We start from the raw sequence: 23,769 nt of genomic DNA, 5'->3' as shown, positions 1-23,769 counted from the left end.
ACACATCATTTAATGTTAATGTGATAATATATGTATATGATACTAATCATTTAATGTTAATGTGATACTATATGTATATGATACTAATCATTTAATGTTAATGTGATACTATACGTATATGATACTCATCATTTAATGTCAATGTGATACTATATGTATATGATACTAATCAATTAATGTTAATGTGATACTATATGTATATGATACTAATCATTTAATGTTAATGTGATACTGTATGTATATGATACTCATCATTTAATGTCAATGTGATACTATATGTATATGGTACACATCATTTAATGTCAATGTGATACTATATGTATATGATACTCATCATTTAATGTCAATGTGATACTATATGTATATGATACTAATCATTTAATGTTAATGTGATACTATATGTATATGATACTAATCATTTAATGTTAATGTGATACTATATGTATATGATACACATCATTTAATGTTAATGTGATACTATATGTATATGATACACATCATTTAATGTCAATGTGATACTATATGTATATGATACACATCATTTAATGTTAATGTGATACTATATGTATATGATACTCATCATTTAATGTTAATGTGATACTATATGTATATGATACACATCATTTAATGTTAATGTGATAATATATGTATATGATACTAATCATTTAATGTTAATGTGATACTATATGCATATGATACTAATCATTTAATGTCAATGTGATACTATATGTATATGATACTCATCATTTAATGTCAATGTGATAATATATGTATATGATACTCATCATTTAATGTTAATGTGATAATATATGTGTATGATACTCATCATTTAATGTTAATGTGATACTATATGTATATGATACACATCATTTAATGTTAATGTGATACTATATGTATATGATACTAATCATTTAATGTCAATGTGATACTATATGTATATGGTACTCATCATTTAATGTCAATGTGATACTATATGCATATGATACTAATCATTTAATGTCAATGTGATACTATATGTATATGATACTCATCATTTAATGTCAATGTGATACTATATGTATATGATACTCATCATTTAATGTCAATGTGATACTATATGTATATGATACTAATCATTTAATGTTAATGTGATACTATATGTATATGATACACATCATTTAATGTCAATGTGATACTATATGTATATGATACACATCATTTAATGTCAATGTGATACTATTTGTATATGATACTAATCATTTAATGTTAATGTGATACTATATGTATATGATACACATCATTTAATGTTAATGTGATACTATATGTATATGATACTCATCATTTAATGTTAATGTGATAATATATGTATATGATACACATCATTTAATGTTAATGTGATAATATATGTATATGATACACATCATTTAATGTTAATGTGATACTATATGTATATGATACTCATCATTTAATGTTAATGTGATAATATATGTATATGATACACATCATTTAATGTTAATGTGATACTATATGTATATGATACACATCATTTAATGTCAATGTGATACTATATGTATATGATACACATCATTTAATGTCAATGTGATACTATATGTATATGATACTCATCATTTAATGTTAATGTGATACTATATGTATATGATACTCATCATTTAATGTTAATGTGATACTATATGTATATGATACTCATCATTTAATGTTAATGTGATACTATATGTATATGATACTCATCATTTAATGTTAATGTGATACTATACGTATATGATACTCATCATTTAATGTCAATGTGATACTATACGTATATGATACTCATCATTTAATGTCAATGTGATACTATATGTATATGATACTAATCATTTAATGTCAATGTGATACTATATGTATATGATACTAATCATTTAATGTTAATGTGATACTATATGTATATGATACACATCATTTAATGTTAATGTGATAATATATGTATATGATACTAATCATTTAATGTTAATGTGATACTATATGTATATGATACTAATCATTTAATGTTAATGTGATACTATACGTATATGATACTCATCATTTAATGTCAATGTGATACTATATGTATATGATACTAATCATTTAATGTTAATGTGATACTATATGTATATGATACTAATCATTTAATGTTAATGTGATACTGTATGTATATGATACTCATCATTTAATGTCAATGTGATACTATATGTATATGGTACACATCATTTAATGTCAATGTGATACTATATGTATATGATACTCATCATTTAATGTCAATGTGATACTATATGTATATGATACTAATCATTTAATGTTAATGTGATACTATATGTATATGATACTAATCATTTAATGTTAATTTGATACTATATGTATATGATACACATCATTTAATGTTAATGTGATACTATATGTATATGATACACATCATTTAATGTCAATGTGATACTATATGTATATGATACACATCATTTAATGTTAATGTGATACTATATGTATATGATACTCATCATTTAATGTTAATGTGATACTATATGTATATGATACACATCATTTAATGTTAATGTGATAATATATGTATATGATACTAATCATTTAATGTTAATGTGATACTATATGCATATGATACTAATCATTTAATGTCAATTTGATACTATATGTATATGATACTCATCATTTAATGTCAATGTGATAATATATGTATATGATACTCATCATTTAATGTTAATGTGATAATATATGTGTATGATACTCATCATTTAATGTTAATGTGATACTATATGTATATGATACACATCATTTAATGTTAATGTGATAATATGTATATGATACTAATCATTTAATGTCAATGTGATACTATATGTATATGGTACTCATCATTTAATGTCAATGTGATACTATATGTATATGGTACTCATCATTTAATGTTAATGTGATACTATACGTATATGATACTCATCATTTAATGTCAATGTGATACTATATGTATATGATACACATCATTTAATGTTAATGTGATACTATACGTATATGATACTCATCATTTAATGTTAATGTGATACTATATGTATATGATACTCATCATTTAATGTTAATGTGATACTATATGTATATGATACACATCATTTAATGTTAATGTGATACTATATGTATATGATACTCATCATTTAATGTTAATGTGATACTATATGTATATGATACTAATCATTTAATGTTAATGTGATACTATACGTATATGATACTTATCATTTAATGTTAATGTGATAATATATGTATATGATACTAATCATTTAATGTTAATGTGATACTATATGTATATGATATTAATCATTTAATGTTAATGTGATACTATACGTATATGATACTCATCATTTAATGTTAATGTGATACTATATGTATATTATACTCATCATTTAATGTCAATGTGATACTATATGTATATGGTACTCATCATTTAATGTTAATGTGATACTATACGTATATGATACTCATCATTTAGTGTCAATGTGATACTATATGTATATGATACACATCATTTAATGTTAATGTGATACTATATGTATATGATACTCATCATTTAATGTTAATGTGATACTATATGTATATGATACACATCATTTAATGTTAATGTGATACTATATGTATATGATACTCATCATTTAATGTTAATGTGATACTATATGTATATGATACTCATCATTTAATGTCAATGTGATACTATATGTATATGGTACTCATCATTTAATGGTTATGTGATACTATATGTATATGATACTCATCATTTAATGTCAATGTGATACTATATGTATATGATAGTAATCATTTAATGTTAATGTGATACTATATGTATATGATACTCATCATTTAATGTTAATGTGATACTATATGTATATGATACTAATCATTTAATGTTAATGTGATACTATACGTATATGATACTCATCATTTAATGTTAATGTGATAATATATGTATATGATACTAATCATTTAATGTTAATGTGATACTATATGTTTATGATATTAATCATTTAATGTTAATGTGATACTATACGTATATGATACTCATCATTTAATGTTAATGTGATACTATATGTATATTATACTCATCATTTAATGTCAATGTGATACTATATGTATATGGTACTCATCATTTAATGTTAATGTGATACTATACGTATATGATACTCATCATTTAGTGTCAATGTGATACTATATGTATATGATACACATCATTTAATGTTAATGTGATACTATATGTATATGATACTCATCATTTAATGTTAATGTGATACTATATGTATATGATACACATCATTTAATGTTAATGTGATACTATATGTATATGATACTCATCATTTAATGTTAATGTGATACTATATGTATATGATACTCATCATTTAATGTCAATGTGATACTATATGTATATGGTACTCATCATTTAATGGTTATGTGATACTATATGTATATGATACTCATCATTTAATGTCAATGTGATACTATATGTATATGATAGTAATCATTTAATGTTAATGTGATACTATATGTATATGATACTCATCATTTAATGTTAATGTGATACTATATGTATATGATACTCATCATTTAATGTTAATGTGATACTATACGTATATGGTACTCATCATTTAATGTTAATGTGATACTATATGTATATGGTACTCGTTTATTATGATGTGTCTAGTATTGCATTATGTTTCTATATTTCTCATCAACTACAATCCCATGCAGATGGATACCCCCTTCCCTCTCTCCCTCCCTCGTTCCCGAAAATGTATTCACCTGTAGACCATGAGTGGTGACATAATGCCTTAGAATAAGATCCTGGTGGCTGAACTATTCCTCCATTTCGGTCTTTCCTTTGGCTAGGCCGAGGTGTTGAAGTGGCCCAACCCATTCAATCGGTTGGTCAGATCATTAGTTCATCCTCAACCTTATTATTTAATCTGATTCTTCAAAAAAATGGAAACCTTTTTTCTCGTTTTTATTTTCTTCCTGAATACATTTTAGAAGGCAGAGGTTGAGGGTCAACAAAAAAGATTATTTGGGCTTTATGGAATATCAACCACAGGGCTATTTAATATCAATGTATTACTATCATGTAAAGTGTTGATTTGTTTAGCTATTTCTGGGACTCATTCCATATACCCCCCCCGTCTTAAATATATATATGAAATAAAGTAATTTTGAGATGTGCTATTACGAGGGGCGTGCAATAAGTAATGTTCCGACCCACTTCCCATAGCAGTAGAGTAACGAAACTTGGCACAGTTATTAGTCTTTCTCTACATAGGAGCCACCCAGAGTTATGCATTTCTCTCATCGTTTAATACAGCTCTGGAGACCGTTTTTGTAGAACACCCCAGGTTGGTCCTCCAACCACGATGTGACTTCAGAAATCAAGGCTGCATCATCTGGGAAACACTTTCCTTTCAAAAACAACTTCATGGCTGGGAAGAGGTGAAAGTCAGAGGGTGCAAGGTCAGGAGAGTAGGGAGGAGGGGACAGGATTTCCTAACCACACGCCCGTGCATCTGATCTGGAGACATGCGAGTTGTGGACCAGAGCGTTGTCTTGTAGGAGGAGGATACCTTGCTGATCTTGCTCCGCCTCTTGATTTTGATAGCTTCCCTTAATTTCCTCAAAAGTGAAGCATAATACGCTCCTGTAATTGTGGTACCCTTTGCCAGGAAATCTGTCATCACTACTCCGTCCTGGTCCTAGAAGACTGTGAGCATGACCTAGCCAGTGGAGGGCTGCACCCTTGCCTTCTTTGGAGGTGGTGAGTCCAAGTGCTTCCGCTCCATTGACTAGGCTTTGGTGTCTGGATCATAGTGATGAACCCAGGTTTCATCCTGTGTAATCAGTCTTTTGTAAAACTTTGACTCATCTTCTTGGCACATCTCCAAATTCATTCCCGAGCACTCGACGCGCTCTCGCTTTTGGAATGGTGTGAGCAAGCTGGGAATCCATCTGGCAGACACCTTATGCATATGCAAATAGTCATGAATGATAGTTTCCACAGACCCTGTACTAATCTTGACATCTTGCGCTATTTGGCGAATAGTAATGCGCTGATCTTCCAAAATGGCAGCCTCAACTTGACAGACAGATGCCTCATCAATGGCAGAAGAGGGGCGACCAGGTCTGGGAGCTGTTTCCACAGACTTCCGACCATGTTTGAATTCACGATGCCAGCATTTTACAAGGTCATATGATGGGGCATTATCATCATAAGTTTCTTTCATTTCATCAAAAGTCTCCTGTGGTGTGCGTCCTTTCAAATACAAAAACCGAATCACTGCTCGACATTCAACAGGCTCCATTTCACACCTGACTCATTTCAAACACCTGTAAAACAGAAACCACAATTAGTTCAGAGCTGTAATTTGCCACATAACCCGTAGATATATAAATCATTGCACATGCAAAATTTCAGTTAGATCAAACAACTAGAAGTGGGTCAGGGGCATTACTTATTGCACGCCCCTCGTATTATTAAAGTGTTGCTTTGTTTAGTACTGCATTATGTTTCTTTTATACAGTTGATTTGGTATTCATTTTTTGGTTGCTTTTGTTCATTTGTTTTAGAGAAGTTTGAAGAGTTTCTGCGGTGTGTCTGCAAGGCTTACCCGTGTTGCTCCATATGAAAGAAGAGAGACAAAATGGCCGACTCATTTATGCACTTGTAGTACATGATGGGAAACGCAGTGCATGATGGGATGGCAGTTTTATTTTATTTTATTTTTTGAAGTATGACATAAAACGAGGTGAGCAGTTCATTAAAGGTAAATTAGAGAAAGGAGAGACGTGTGCCTTTGTGTTGGGTGAGAACTTTTAACCAACCTACTGGTTAAAAGGGACTCTTTTAAGTATTGTATAATTTGGTAAAATAAGGAATAAATTAATAAAAGAGAAAATTATTATAAACTAGCAAACCGCCCGGCGTTGCCAGGTCGTAAAATATGCATAGATATTATATTTTAGCTAGACTACCCGTGACCCGTTGGGTCAGTATGTTATATTAGCTATGGAATTCATGTATGAGCGTGACGACACTTGTGACGTAAAGAAAATAGTTTTTTTTTTACTTAACAGAAACATTTCTATGAAAGTATATTAAAATGAAAAAAGAATATCGATAGATTTCTATGACTCGTTCTGTTTATTATACTTGATTATTTTTGAAAAAAAAATTACAGTTACTGAATTATCAATGGTTGGCCATACTTATAGGTAAATGTGCACTGAACAGATACCATAATACTTATTATAGTTAAATTCAAATTTTGATATATCTGCTTTTTTTTTTTTTTTACATCGTTCATTTCTGTATTACGTTTAAGTTATTTTAAACCCCACTCTTCCCATGTTAAATAATAATTTCGAAATAATAACGCTAATATTTCAGTGCACAGGTCAAAATCTGCAAAAGAAGCGATTTGTGTTTATTTGTTTACGTTGTTATGGGTTAATGTTTATGTGCGCGCATGCATAAATGGATGTCGTAAACCGGAAAGTGGGTCACATCGTTACAAGATCATTTATAATTATATAGATTCATACAGAAAATGAGACATGTACAAGAGAGTATTATGTTTTTTTTTTCTAAACAGTCCACTTTTTGTAAGTAAAAAAAAAAAAAATACTGCAGCTGAGATCGAAACCAGATCATAAAGACAGTAAGTCAAGTACGATAACGATTTAACCAGCATGACACGCTCTTTTAAAAGTGTTTCCAAACTGACTTATATTTAACATAAGGAATCTGTTATGTGAATCATTCAGGCATGCGCAATCGTTTGTAATCGGTTGCTAAATAATCGCATGATTATTTCAGTTCGATTCATTAAATGAATAAGTCCAAAAAGAATATAATGAAAGTCCTAAGTTGGAAAGTATGAATAAAAAAATAAATAAAAAACCAATCGAACATTATTCATCAAACCGCATTATATATGTATTGTGACAACATCGGCCCCTGGATTTCTACAGGTTACAACCCATGTAAACGTATTAGGCAAAGAAAAAAAGTGCCTTATCAATGTTCTTTTTAGGATTTCAACGACACCGGGTTACAGCAAAAAATAACAAAACAAAAAAACAAACATACCCAACTAACTCTCCGTCGAAAAACAAAACTGAAACGATGTTTTTGTACAGCAAATCAAAGAAAGGAAACTTTATGTATAAACAAAAAAGACATAACGAAAAGAAAAAAAAACAGTATTACGGTGAGATGTTTGTTTTGACAGAAACGATATTTGTACAGTAAATCAAAGAAATAAAACTTTTATATTTAAAAACACACACACACACACACACACACACACACACACACACACACACACACACACACACACACACACACAGAAAATAACAGTTGCCAGTAAAAAGAAATAAATAAAAACAGTATTACGATAGGCTGTTTGTTTTGACAGAAACAATATATGTACAGTAAATTAAAAAAAGGGAATTTTTATAACAAATTACTCAAAGGGCAAAAGTAGGTGTCATTACGATGCCACTGGTATATTAGCATTCGTTTAGCATGCGAATACCGCCAATCTGGAATATAGGAATAGTCAGAGCTCATCCAATAAGAAGGAGCGGAATTAGTCTGGGGAGACTTTATTATTTTTTAACAGAAAAAGGAGCTACTCCAATAAGAAGGAGCGAAATTAGTCTGGGGAGACTTTATTATTTTTTAACGGAAAAAGGAAACTTTATGATCCAGTTGTGAAGAGTGAAACCCCATATTTGTCGAAAGTGCAGAATTCCCCCCCCCCCGGTGATAACTGGGGGGGGGTAGGAGGACTTGTTATTTAGAGGGAAAAATAGGAACTAATTCCTCTGAAGATGGTTGCGATTGTGATGATATTGCTCTCAGGATTAAATGTATGATTTTTATTATAACGACTACGTGTGTTTAAATGTTCTTCTAAAGTTACATAAGATAGTGGCTAATAGTCTAGATGTAATAAATTTGTATGTGACATCCGTTGTTGAAAACCTACGGTACTTTGGCCCAAAGGGGAATTTCTGCAAGGAAAATATTATATATGGAGAATAAGTATAGATAATTTACCTCCCTTATTTTGTCACCTTAAAGTAAAAAAAAGAGCTGATTAAGTATCTTCAGAACTTCCATTTTTGTTTATGTGTCTTTCTCTTTGCTTTAAGTCGTCAGATTGATTAAATCTCCAAGAATTACTTTTCGTTTCTACTTGTCCCTTTTTGTTTCTTGTTTTGTTGAACTGGTTGATCGCATCAGAAGTGTTCACAACATATGTCACAGATGAGCAGACCCCAAACACACACCTCTTTTATTGCTAAACAAACATATTGACTGTCGACAAGACCGATATCAGTGAAATTCTATACCAAAAAAACAAATGTCGAACTTTTTCCTTGAATACATTTGCACTCTCTGAAAGATGCAATTCGTTAAACTAACCAAATCATGATTATACAGGGTGGGCCAAAAGTCACTGACCCATTTTAATTTTAAATAACTTTTTTATTTAAACAGTTATATGCATGAAATTATAGTATCATAAAATAAAGGCGATAAACTTTATTTTACCTTAATAAGTTTGAGAAACTTTTGTATTGTTAAATGTGAAAAATAACTGCAAAATGCCTTCCATTTTCTGCTTCAAAAATTTGAGCTTTTTTGATTACCTCTGCCATAACCTTTTCCAAAGTTTCTGGCCTCATTTCTCTTATTTCTCTATTTATGTTTTCCTTTAGCTATATTAAAGATTGAGGCTTGTTGACAACTTTTTAGTTTAGATATCTCCACAAGAAAAAGTCAGTGAGATCAGGAGAACGAGATGGGCAATTTGAATTATTGAGCCTTGGTTTTGATAGTAAAATTGTACAATTTTTGTATGTTGGACGATACTGAATTTTTCCATAATTAATTTTCAGGATCTGAAAAAATAAAAAAATATTAAAAATTAAAAAAAAAATACTTAGAAATAAAAGAGTTATTTAAAATTAAAATGGGTCAGTGACTTTTGGCCCACCCTGTATATTGAGCTAAGGGAATTAGTTTTTGGAATTGTTTAACAGCATATCAACCCTTTTCGTGTTATTTAATTCTGACTCCAGTAATTTAGAAAAACGGTTTTTATGTGTCAAGTTCTTTATATCTTTAAATATTTATTCATGGTGTTTGGTTTGGTTGTTTTGTTTTACAGCATATCAATTCTTTTGGGTTATTTTATGCCGAATGCAGTAATTTTGGAAAAGGCTTTTATGCTTCAAGTATTTATTTGTGGAGTTTAGTTTGGCTTGGTTGTTTTGTATTACGCCATATCAACCCTTTTCAGGTTGTTTAATACTGAATTCAGTAATTTTGGAAAAAAGTTTTTACGCCTCAAGTCGTTTATATCTTTTCAAATATTTATTCATGGTGTTTGATTTAATTGTTTTGTAGAGGAAAATTGTCTTTGTTTTTGACTTTGTAGAACATGATTGAGTTTTGAGAAGGGAAAATAAAATAAAATGAAATAAAATGCATATTTGGTGCATTTTAGGTCAGTAAGTCAATATCTTCAGACAGCCTGATCTGATACCATCAGTTGAGATAAGAAGAAGGGAGAAAGCACATAACATGTTAGCTAATTTACTATTGCGGTGACTCATCCATACACAATAGAAAAACTTTCATAAGTCGTTCTGGCGTCCGGGGCAAAATCACAGCGTAGTATCTGTTTTGATGCTACATTTAAGTTAATTTATCTTTAGTCAATGTAAGGGAAAGCCTTCTATACTATAGTAATTTTTATTTTTGCCTACTTCCAGAGAGCCCCGTTTTGGGGAACTGGTGTAGCAATTATAGAGAACTATGTTCTCTGGTGAATCAATGCTCCCCCCCCTTTGAGTTCTTCGGTCACATGCTGACCTATCAGCTAACAGAGCGCATTGATTCATCTGCTCTCTAAAAAGTCTTGAGGGAACGCCAGTCAGTAAGAACCAGACTTTCAGCCTAGCAACACTTCTTCTCTCGTCCGCTGTCCACCGGACATCTTGCTCTAGCATTGACGGCCTCCACTGGAGACAACTGCTATCAGCTGGGGACGACACAGTACTGACTGACCGACGACCACCACAAAAGAACTTTCTGTTCCTTCTTCCTTTTTTACAGTCCGACCTGCCAGTTCCTGCCTCTAATAAATATTTCCAAATGTTACTGTTAAAAAGAAGTTTGTTGTTCTTTTGTGCTGCGTTCTTTAATCTCTTTTATTATGAAAGTAAAACCATTACCTTCCCTAAACTGGTCCCCCTCCCACATTAAAAATAACCTTGTGTCACATTTTGCTTTCGTGTGGAAGCAAATAAATGCTTATATACCGAGAGATATCACTTTAGAGAGTCACTCTTCATATGCCATATTGGCCTTAAGTACTGCAACTCTCCATAGATTTTCTTTTGTTGTAAATTCAAATACATTTTTCTAAACAATATCCGCGTGCGAGTCTTTCTTAATGATTTTTCTGGGTCACAACACTTACCGATTTTTTTCTAGATTAGTGGCTCCTCTGAGAAATCAGTAGAGTGATGATTGGATTAGAGTAAATTTAAAAAAAAAAATTTTTTTTGTTTTGTTTAATTGCTTCCCCACGAGGACAGATTTAGACACAAGGTCGGCTTTCAATGTGGGGGGATACCAGCTCCCCAAAAAGGGGCACTCTGGTTAGTAACAAAAAAAAAATGTATCAGTGGTGAAAAATTTCTCCTCCACTAACCGAGACAAAAAAAAAAAAAAAAATGAAGTGAAAAAAGTGAAGCGCAGTATCACAACAGATACTACGCATTGGGCTAAAGTGATTTGGCAAAAGAATGGTTGATTTGTCACGTGTTAAAGTTCGAAAAACAAAAAAGCTAAAAGTGCACAGTAGACATAAAAACAGAGATAAGATAAATGATAATACGTGCGGTAAAGATCAAAGTGTAGTATCTGTTCTGATGCTGCATCTCACTTTTTTGGTCTCGGTTAACGGAGGAGAAATCCTTCATGACTGAGAGATTTTTTTATTTTTGAGACTAACCAGAGATGCCCCCCCCCACACACACATTAAAAACCGACCTTGTGTCCAACCCTGCCCTCATGGAGAGGCAAGTAAACAGAAAATAAATAAAAATAAGTGCACCAAATTAAACAGTAATATTTTATTAAAACAATTGAAGGACAATTCATAAATTGAAAAGCCACCACACGCAAAATCAGTACAGAATCAAGAGAAGAACGTGTCGGAGCTATTGAAAATTTTGGTGCATAAAACGGCGATAAAATATTCTAATTTTATAAATGGAATGGAAAGAAATCTTAAAGAAATCTCAATATCGCAGATATATTTACTTTGTAATTTTAACAAAAGGGGAGGTTAGACACAAGGTCAGGTGTGGCTTTGAGAAGCAAGCATACTAGAATAAACACACTCTGGCCTAAAAAATCTCTGAACAGCCTCGCCATCATTCATTATAGAATATTAGAATTGTCACGTATGAAGGATTGCAGACTTTTTTTTTTTTTTTTTTTTTTTTTGGTACCGGTGCTTTTCGTTAGCATCTTTTGGCAGTGTGCGTAAACGGTAAGATAACGCTTAACCAATCAGATTACAGCAGACGACAATTATCAATAGTGAACTGAATATAGCATGACATTCAACAAGTCAAGAAAATTGATTGGAGGAATATCAGGAGTTGCATGGAGTTGGGACAGACGGTTCAGTCTCCGGAAAGAATTATTGAATTTTGTTGGAAAAGAAAACTTATACACTAAAGGTGTATAAGTTTCAGAACATGCTCTTTTTCACCCTCATCCTACTAAAAAACAAACCAACAAACAAACAAACAAAAAATAACAACAATAACACCACACAACAATAAAAACAAACAAACAAACAAACAAACAAACAAACAAATAAAAACAACCTAACCCTAATCTAAAAAAGTTGTATCAGAAAAAAAAAATAATAAGATAAATAAATAATCAGAAAAAAATTAACAGTTGTTTTCATTATATTTTCTTCATAAACGAGGCGCTTCTACAGTTTATCGCCGAAAATGGAGACGCCATTTTTTTCGGGCACTTGTCTTTAAAATCAGAGGGAGAAATCAGTACTTTAAACTATGACCGAAGTATGATATGAATAAAAACAATTAAACTATATAATGATTACTTCCGGAAAGAACTAATTACTAAGTGCTCTAACGCCACACACCCAACCTCCCATGTTAAGAACGGCTTTCGGACCAACCTTGAAAGCTTTTCTTAACATGGGGCGGTTGGGTGTGTTCATACTACGCTAGGGCACGTAGTAATTAGTTCTTTCCGGAAGTAATCATTATATTGTTTAATTTTTTTTTAATTATTTATATTATGCTTCGGTCATAGTTTAAAATATTGATTTCTCTCTCTGATTTTAATAACAGGTGCCCCAAAAATGGCGTCTCCATTTTTGGCGATAAAGTGTAGAAGTTCCAAATATATATATATATATATATATATATATATATATATATATATATATATATATATATATATATCTTTCCATTAAAATTACAATACGATGGCTGTTTTTTTGTTTTTGATTTCAATTTTTTTTCTTTTTCAATTTTTCCAATTCGATAAAGTCTTTGTCAAACAATACATAATTTTTTCATTGATATTTCCTGTTTGATAACGTCTTCTCATTTTGATTTTTAGACCACAAAGTTTTCATTCGACCTTTTTCCGGCTGTTTACATAAACTGCCGGAAGATGCCGATGAAACGTCGCTTTCAGCCCGGGTCGTAAACTGCACTCATACCGACTTTTTTTCATGCGACTCCCATGAATGCTACATAACATATTTCCTTTCTAGTAATTATACCTTACTGCTCTTATGTTGAAAGATAGATAGGTGGATATAGACTTTATCATAAAGAGATTGCCACTCGTGGGAATCGTAGACATTTTTTTTCACGTGTCATTGTATTTTGGTGAGAGGCTCTGTCCGTTGGTCTGTCTGTCATGCTAAAATTTTAAAATAGAATTTCCATTGCGATAAACGCGTAAATGGAATGTGGGCAACTTAAGAATATCCATTGCCGCAAAAGATATGCAATCATTGCGAGTGGAACGATTCTGTCGAAGAATTCGTGCAAAAGGAAATTCTGTTATTGAATTTATAACTTCAACCGGATCAGATTTTATCATAGATAAATAATGAGATAGTGAAATGGAAAGGTTTGAAAATGAAGTAATAAAGGAGAGGAAGAGGGGGAGAGGAAGAGGGAGGGGGTTGACTAAGATAAATATGTGCAATAAGGAGAGAGAGGATTGGGGATTGTTGGACTGAGATAAATAAATAGAGAAGTGGGGAGAGAGCAAGAGAGAGAAAGAGATAGTGAGATGGAGAGGTTTGAAAATAAAAGATAGGAAGAGAATGAGAGAGAGAGAGAGAGAGAGAGAGAGGGTAAAAAGAGGGGGTTGACTAAGGTAGAAATATAGAGTAAGAGAGAGGGTATTACAGGCTGGAACGATAAAATTGTCACCCTAGAAATGACAACATAATTCCATTTCCGTTTGATGAAAACCGGTTTTCTTTTTTGTTTCAAACCATCTACTAGTTGGTCAGTTGTGTACAAATCCCAAGAGCGATAGGAGCCTTCTATCATGCCTGAAAGTGACACAGTGTCCAACAAGCGAGATCAGAGATGCGCCACTGTACAACTCATGCTCTCTTACGATCTAAGTTATGACAACAGGACCATTGCCAGCACCTCAAATGCATCACTTGATTGCCACGAATAGCAGAGACATGCCCAAGGTGATGAAAACAAAGTTTCCTGCCACGATTATGGTCTTTGGTGTGGCTTCAAGTTAGGGCCACATGATGCCACCTCACATCTTTGAAGTCGGCATGAAAGTCAACACCAATATGTACCTGGATGTGCTGAAGAGTGTGATGATCTCTGGGTGTGACAACAGGACTCGGCACCAGCCCACAAGTCCAAAGAGACCAAGGCTTGGCTTCAAAAGGAGTGCTACGCCTTTATACCCTTCTCTAACTGCCCGTTCTGCTCCCCCCAATCTGAACCCACTGGACTACTTTGTACCAACTCTACTACATAATCAAATTACTTGAATTGTTTTTTTGAATAAAAGTTTTAAAATAAAGCTGTTGTGTTGTTTTCTTGGTGCGAAAAATTTATCGTTCCACCCTGTATAGTTAAAATGATAAAAATATAATCTATTAGAATTAATGGCGATGTAGCATATTGAGTCATCCAAACCACTTCCGGTGTTGAAATCTTCAGAATGTAAACGGTGTTAATTAATTTGAACACCCTGCTGAATTACGTTTCTTTACTCACTCTGAAAATCCCGCTTATTAAATGAATAAAAAATTTTTTTTCTTCTTCTTCTTCTTCTTCTTCTTCTTCTTCTTCTTCTTCTTCTTCTTCTTCTTCTTCTTCAACAACAACAACAACAACAACAACAACAACAACAACAACAACAACAACAATAATAATAATAATAATAATAATAATAATAATAATAAGAAGAAGAAGAAGAAGAAGAAGAAGCAATTACAGAAATGAAAGAGAAAATTGGAAAGGAATACCCCAGAAGAACAAGAAAGCTCCTCGAAACTAACTATATAGTAGAAATCTAATAAAAGGTATAAACACATAGGCCTTATGACACTAGTGAGATAATCTGGACAGTTTATAGGTTGAATGAAAGAAGAACTGAGGCATCTCGACCAGAAGACCAGGAAACTCATGACTATGCACAATGCGCTACACCCTAAGAGATGATACTGACCGACTCTATGTGAAAAGAAAAAATGAAGGAAGAGGACTGGTTTATATAGAAGCTTGTGTAAATAACACACACACACACACACACACACACACACACACACACACACACACACACACACACACACACACAAAAGAATGAGAAAAATACATAATGCTGAACACCAAAAGAATAATTACTTCAGCAAGAGACACAGAAAAAAACGAACAATATAGAAAAAAAAAAAAAAAAAAAAAATGAGGCAAAAGATGTGACGGGAAAAGAAAACTGGGAAGATGACAGCTACTCGGACGATTCATAAGGATGACAAAAGATAAGACCAATGAAAACACTTGGACATGGCTACAAAAAGGAAGCCTAAACATAGAAACTGAATCCGTAATAACAGCAGCACAAGATAACACACTTAGAACCAGCCGCATCAAAGCAAGGGTAGACAAGACATAAGAAAACAGTAAATGCAGAGTCTGTGGACAAAGAGACGAAACAATAAACTACATAATAAGTGAATGCAGCGAACTAGCCCAAAAAGAATATAAAAATAGACATGATCAAGTGGAGAAGGCAGTACACTTGGAATTATGCGGACAACTAATTCTTGAAAATCCAACTATGGTGCAAGCACAAACCGGCAACTGTATTTGAAAATGAAAGTCACAAAATTCTACGGGACATGGATACACAAACGGATAAACCCATCCAAGCAAGAAGACCGGATGTCATAATAGTTCACAAGAAGAAAAAGTCCTGCCAGATTGTAGATTTTGCCGTTCCAGCAGACCACAGAGTGAAGATCAAGGAGAAGCGGAGCAAATACATGGAATTGGCCAGAGAGCTGAAATGGATATGGAAGATATAGAAAGTTAAGATAACACCAATAATAGTTGGAGCACTATGAACAATACCAAAAAACTTTGAAAATAGAATGGGAGAGATTGGAATCAGAGGGATGGCTAAGAAGATACAGCAGATAATAATGCTAAAAATGGCTGAAATATTAAGGAAAACCCTTGAATGCAGAAACTAATATACATGAGCCACAGGTGCAAGCCAGACATAAAGAAACACCACATGGAAGCAAGAAAACTGGAACTATAATTGTAAGTTAATCCGCCACCCATCCAACAACATTGACACAAAAAAGAGGGGATTGGCATTGAAGAGGGTCGAGAAGGATGGAGAAACCGAGAAGAGAAAGCACTAATCAGACCTCTGCTGAATGAGTGCGAAGAGGATTGAGATCTTGGGGAGGCTTATTGCCACTCAAATTCCACTGAAGATCAATGGTTGCTACCAACGAGAAATCCATGGTAAATAGCTGTTGTGATAACGCAAATTTTATCTGAAAATGTTATCGAAAGAGGCGGAGAGTACTAGAAATATGAGGAGACTTGTTGTCACTCAAACTTCAGCGAACACCACAGATTGTTCTCAAAAAGAAATTTTTTGATGCTTGCCTGTGTGATTACTCCTCGTGAGTAAATAATCCTAGTAATTGCTTTAAATGAAAAATAATTATAATAATCGTGAATAAATCGATCAGATAATTAGATTTGTTTCGTCATATTAGAGGTAAATAAATATTTGATCGTAAAATGACGTTTATTTTCAAAATTTTAAATTAAAGAAAGAATAAAATAAATTATATAAGTATAAATTATTGTTTGAATCGCCCACAACGATTAAAACAATGAATTAAAGTTTGATTTTCACAATTTTCAAAAGTTTTAAAAAAAAAATTTTTTTTTAGAAAAGAATTTGGACGAAAATGAAGCGAAATGGATCATACACTAGCTGAAAAAATTTGTAATTAATTGTAAAAATAAAATAGTTATCCTTTTACATTTTTTAAATTAAAATTTTAAATTGAACCAATGATTTTGTTTGCAATAAAAATAAAAACAATAACAATTTTAGTGCAACAAAAAGAAGGAAAAGAATGGCCGCCATTAAAGTTCGGTTTTCATGACTTCAAAAAATAAAAAAATTATTTCAAAATTAAAATACAATTTAAGAGAAATAATTAATTTTATCAAAAACTTGTGCGGAAATGAAGCAAAATGGTGAAATGTTTCCTTGCTTTTTCATTTGCCTAAACTCATGGGAACTAGCCGCTGGACTTGATGCACTTGATGCACTATATGCATATGATAATCTCGCAGTTTCTATCATTCTTTTGCAATGATTGCTGGCAGTTCTAAAGGTGGCTTCAGTTTCAAAACATCTATTACGTTTAAAGCAATTGAAGTAGTGGTTTCAACAGTGAAATTTTAATCAAGTTTTCTAAATACGTATATCAAACATAAAAGGTTATCTTGTCGGCTTTTCAAAGTCAGACTCAAATAGTATGTAAGCTGACAAATCACACTTTTCTTCTGATGAAAAAATTTTCATTTGTTATTTTTGCACCATATTATTAGCAATATGATAATATACTTAGTAACAGTTTATGTTTAAAATTATTAATACGGCACAGACGACTTCTACAATGAAACATTTTTAAATAATCACATAAAAATCGAAATCAACAAGGAGGATAACTCATTTTAAATTAAAGAATATAATAAAGAAGTTGTTTACCTTAAGTTTAAAAATGTGCAAACAAACACAAAAAATATAATAATAAAAATGTCTTGGTTGCATTCCTGACAACGCCTGGTAGGGACAGCTAGTATGATATATGAATCTTATTTTATTCCATTAGAAATTCTCATGTACTATTAAATTGCAGAGAATTAAAATCCGGTCAGAACTTATGAGACGACCTAACAGATGCCTGTCTGTCTGTAAATCAAGAATGAAATAACATTTACCAAATTATCTTATTTTACTAATGATGCCATTGGGTATTAATTATCCAACTTCAGTTTTTTGAAATGTTCAAAAAAATTATGCGTGGTTGCCATTTACTACATAACTTACATAAATAAAGATATGATTTTGTCTATCTATCTATCTATCTATCTATCTATCTATCTATCTATCTATCTATCTATCTATCTATCTATCTATCTACTAGCAGGGAAACCCAAAGTTGCCCGAGATTGAATGATGATCAATGAATAATTCACACTCCTATATTTTTATTGTCGTCAAAATCTGAAAAATTGCTCTGGAGAAAGCTTCACATGCCTTCATGCAGTAACTTAGTTCAAAATATATGTTATTCTACATTGCACTCTAGAGAACCTACTGTTCCTTTCATAAAATTATTTTATATAAACTTCTTTCCAGTTAACGAAAAAAAAAAAAAACATAAAGAAATTTACATGTAGGGTTTGAACCTACAAACCAAATCATGCAAAAAAAAAAAAAAAAAAAAAAAACACGTAAATTTTCAAGTTTTATAAAATTCTTTGCAGTTAATGAAAAAAAATTAAGAAATTTACGTGCGGAGTCTGAACCTACAGACCACGTTATGCAAAAAAAAAAAAAACAACAAAAAAACACGCTATCAACTGACCCACAGTAGAATTTTCATGACCCGTTGTTCTAATATTGTTGCTAAGCGACGACATGGAAAATGGCTTAACCGATGATAGATAAATTAAATTATTCTCGTTATTTCCATGGCAGGTGCTCATCTGAACTCCAATCTCTGGTCCCCCCTCGCCAATCTTTCACAAAAACACCCGTCTAGCTGAATCCACTGTGAAAAATTTCCCCCACTCTATATCTGTGCCTAAATCAAAACGCGGATTCCATGAACAAAGCTTCTTTCTTAGAACTGCACGCCTGTGGAACTCTGTTCCGTTTGCCTGCTTCCCACCGGACTACAACTTGGATGTCTTCAAGTCCAATGTTAACAAATTCCTAAGAACCGCCCCCTTAAGTAAACACTTCATCAAATCTCCACACTAACGTAATGTACTTGCAATAACCCTTATCCCTGAGTGGCTTCCGGGCCTTGATAAGTGGTGATCACTGTGCAAAAAAAAAAAAAAAAAAAAAAAAATAATGGTTTCCATAATTGGTGATTGGTAATTATCGGGAGTATTCTGAAAATTTAACTGAGATCACTCCTAGACTTATACACTAAAGTTTTGTAAATTTTGAAGTAAATCTGTTCAGCCGTTTCAGAGTCTATAAGAAACGAACTCGCGCGCGCGCACACACACACATTTGCATCTATATAATTGTAGAGAAGGATTGTTTATTCGTATTATTTTAATTTTTTAGATTACTGAAAATGACACTCAAGACGAGAACAGTAGTCCGAAGAATCTGAGATAATACGGAGAAGAATCAGTTTTCAAGGCCAGTATCTATCGATCTATCTTCTTATATGGCACAATAACGTTGACACACCAGTTTTCACCAAATCACCAAAGTTAAGCAACGTTGAGCCTGGTCATTACCAGATGGGTGACCTTTGAATAATGGAAGCGGTATGTACTGCGAGGTAAAAATACCACGTTGAGAAACTTGCGCGTTCTATCTTTCTCTCGAGGGTAGATGGGACTTTCTTAAGCCGTGGTGGGCACCCCATCTAGTGATGGCGTCATGATAAAAAATACCCTTGATAGCCATAGCGAAGCATCAAGTATTCAGCTACCAACAAGATTTGAATTACACTACAAACTCTTGTAGTGAGGTCAATCTTGGCTGCGGCCGTGCTGGATGGATGATCTATCTAACACTTATTGTGGGCTAGTTTTTGACATTGAATTAGAGTTTTGTAGCTCCTTACATCAACTGGCTTCATGTCTTGTCTGAAGCGATTTCTATAAAAAATATGTCATTGAGAAACTGCTAAGCAGCAAGTCTTTGACTGAATGTTGTCAACCTGTAGATCCTTTCAATAAAGCAGGGGTGCAACACGATTGACAGAGATAGTCAAATTGCATACGATAAGTGCAGTATAGGACCGTATTCTCAACTTTTTTCATATCAAGAAGTATCTGCCATAATGCAAGTATCAGAATTATAAGAGAAAATAACAGGGAAAATGAATTAAAAAAATAAACGTGAACAGAATATTACTCAGTGACTAAAATGCGTTTTAGCCTGATGAGTCCCACTGGGGATGAAACGCAGAAGATTTTGTGTAGCTTGATTGCCATATATATTTTCATAAGTTATTACCTAGCTCTGCTTACGTATTGAGCGCTATTGAAGTCAATACTGAAACTCGACACATAAAATATTATATCTTCGTATTAGACCTCGTGCGAAAGAGCAGGACACAAAATGTTTTGAATAATAATAATAATAGAATAACAATAACAAAGACTTTCGCTGGCGAGGACTACTATTGACCGTAACCAGTTATACAGTCCTTTTGAAATTTTCATCTCTCTTTTTGTCGTTATGTACTGAATATTTGTTAATGAAACCTATATGAAATATGTTCCTTATTAAATTTTAAAGAGTTTCTATTCTGAAAGAAGTTTTAAAATATTTAATCTAAGAAAGTTATTTTAAAGTTTTTGTGAAAAAAAATTAAGATTTTCTCATTATTCAGACCTGTATTACAAAGAGGGTGTTGCAAAAAATTAGTTGTGGTGTGAGGAGAAATACAAACTGAAACAGAGAGATATTCAGACCTGTAATAATACAAAGAGGGGGTTGCAAAAAATGGTTGTGGTGTGAGGAGAACTACAAACTGAAATAGAGAGAAGGAGAGTTTTAAAATATAATCTTAAAAAGATAAGATACAAGTTAGAAAAGCATTTCATCCAAGGCATGAAAATTGTTAAACAAAATGTTTTTACTATAGGCTTTAAAAATAAAGGTACAAGATTCAATTTGAAATTTATTTATCTTCAAAGTGCACTTTTATACATTTTACAAAGTAAGGTATAAAAATTTAATTTAAATTGAATCAAAAAATTACCTTGGATTTATTTTATGTAATGTACATTTTGTTGCAATTCGAAAACATTATCTTTCATCTAGCAATTAATGATATTGATATAAAATTTTCAATCATTTTTTTTAAAAAGGGCAACAGAATGCACATTACATAAAATAAATCCAAGGTAATTTTTTGATTCAATTTAAATTAAATTTTTATACCTTACTTTGTAAAATTTATAAAAGTGCACTTTGAAGATAAATAAATTTCAAATTGAATCTTGTACCTTTATTTTTAAAGCCTATAGTAAAAACATTTTGTTTAACAATTTTCATGCCTTGGATGAAATGCTTTTCTAACTTGTAACATTTTGTGTAGATACATGAAATAATATCTATCTATCTATCTATCTATTTGTCTGTCTGTCTGTCTATCTATCTACCACAATTCAGCTACAAAGAATCTTCCATGTTTCATCCCCGTAAGGACTCGTTAGGCTGGGTTCATGCACAATAACAAACAGATAGATAGATAGATAGATAGATCTATTGCAATTAAGCTACACAGAATCTTCTGCGTTTCATAACCACAGGAAATCGTCAGGTTAAAATGCAATTTTATAGTGACAATTCCTTATGCGGATGAAACGCGAAAGATTCTATGTAGCTTAATTGCCATATATATTTTCATAAGTTATTGATAGGGCTAGGACTACAGCATATTCTTTTCATTGTTCTGACTCTCGAGTGTGTATCCGTTGACATCCTACTTTTATCTTGCTTTTATATAGAGTGATGTGGTTCTCGGTTGATTAACTGTGTCTAACTGTGTCCGACATATATTTGAGAGTTAAAACAATGAAAAGAATATGCTGTTGCCATAGCCCTAGTGATTACCTAACCCTACTCGCATATTGAGCACTGTTGAAGTCAATATTGAAACTTGATACATAAAATATTATATCTCTTTATAGCATGTGGATACATGAAATAAAACTTATCTATCTATCTATCTATCTATCTATCTATCTATCTGTCTGTCTGTCTGTCTGTCTGTCTGTCTGTTTGTTATTGTGCATGAACCTAGTCGAAAATATTTGCTGCGGACTGTAGGTTAAGCACATAATTTGAATTATTTGCCCAACTCTAAACAATGTACAAGTCTACGTTTATTTTCATTCCATTAATTTCTTTTATTTTACTCCTTCGTTACTCTTATCTTCGTTTCCCTCCTCATCCCACTCCCCCCTTCCCCTCCCTTCTTCTTTTTCTTCTTCTGAAACCCGACACTTCTACCAGCTGACGCGATGAGTAAGAAATCAGTCAGGTGAAAAAAAAAAAAAAAAAAAAAAAGTAAATAAGTGTTTCACATTATAAGAAAGAATTAAAACTAAGCAACTCAGTCGACGCCTGTCAGACTGAACATGTTACCTGCCGAACTGTGAGGATGCAGAGAAAAGGAATCAAAACAAGGCCGAAAGTGAAGAAGTCATGAGAGTAATGTAGGCAAATAACAACAGGAGATGCACAACGAGTAAATATCCCATTAATTATGTACGGAGAGAGAGAGAGAGAGAGAGAGAGAGAGAGAGAGAGAGAGAGAGAGAGAGAGAGAGAGAGAGAGAGAGAGAGAGAGGGGGGATCGCAATAAAATGCTAATACTTCAAAGCGTTTCTTTTTTCTTGTTTCTTTCTTTTTTTTTCATATAAGAGACCAAATGAATGTAAGGAGCCACGTTTGCGCTACAGGAAGAGAAACGGTTTGTTAGTAGTTATTTGCCGCTCCTTTACAAATTATGCCGCCATGAAAAAAAAGTGCCTATCTTAATTGGCCACATTTTGGGAGCTTGGTACTCCAATAGTCGTAAACTCTTACAATCTCGGTGCATTCCGATAACGAACGAGTAGTTTTCGCGTTTCATTTTATGTAAAACTGGTTGTCCTGACACGGGGTTGTCCGGTAGTGTTTTTACTTGCAATTTCTTGAGTTTTTTTTCTTTCTTTTTTTTTTTGCTTGCTTTCATACCGTTTTTATTTTTCAAAATATCATTTTTTGCTGCAACCAAAGAAAAATAACTCTGTATACATCAATACAGAGTTATATCTCTATATAAGATGACATACGTATAGGTACAGTTA

At 32.4% G+C, this 23,769-nt stretch overlaps 1 protein-coding gene across 5 annotated transcripts in view; it reads right to left on the bottom strand.

Moving 5' to 3' along the window:
• LOC145258313 (myocyte-specific enhancer factor 2C-like) overlaps positions 1–23,201 on the bottom strand; it is a 180,777-nt gene extending 157,576 nt beyond the window's left edge. For 2 of the 5 annotated variants that reach the window (XM_080116388.1, XM_080116382.1), the window contains exon 1: positions 23,063–23,201. The gene's annotated coding sequence lies outside the window, so the exon portion shown is untranslated. The remainder of the gene's footprint in view (positions 1–23,062) is intronic. The other 3 variants (XM_080116375.1, XM_080116395.1, XM_080116368.1) reach the window with 3 other exon arrangements.
• Positions 23,202–23,769: the final 568 nt, after the last annotated feature.

Source organism: Euprymna scolopes, chromosome 33 (assembly GCF_053919585.1).
Source record: "Euprymna scolopes isolate OS-2025 chromosome 33, ASM5391958v1, whole genome shotgun sequence".
NCBI lineage: Eukaryota > Metazoa > Mollusca > Cephalopoda > Sepiida > Sepiolidae > Euprymna > Euprymna scolopes.
The sequence above is the reverse complement of the archived record's forward strand: the minus strand, read 5'-3'. Positions and strand labels throughout refer to the sequence as shown.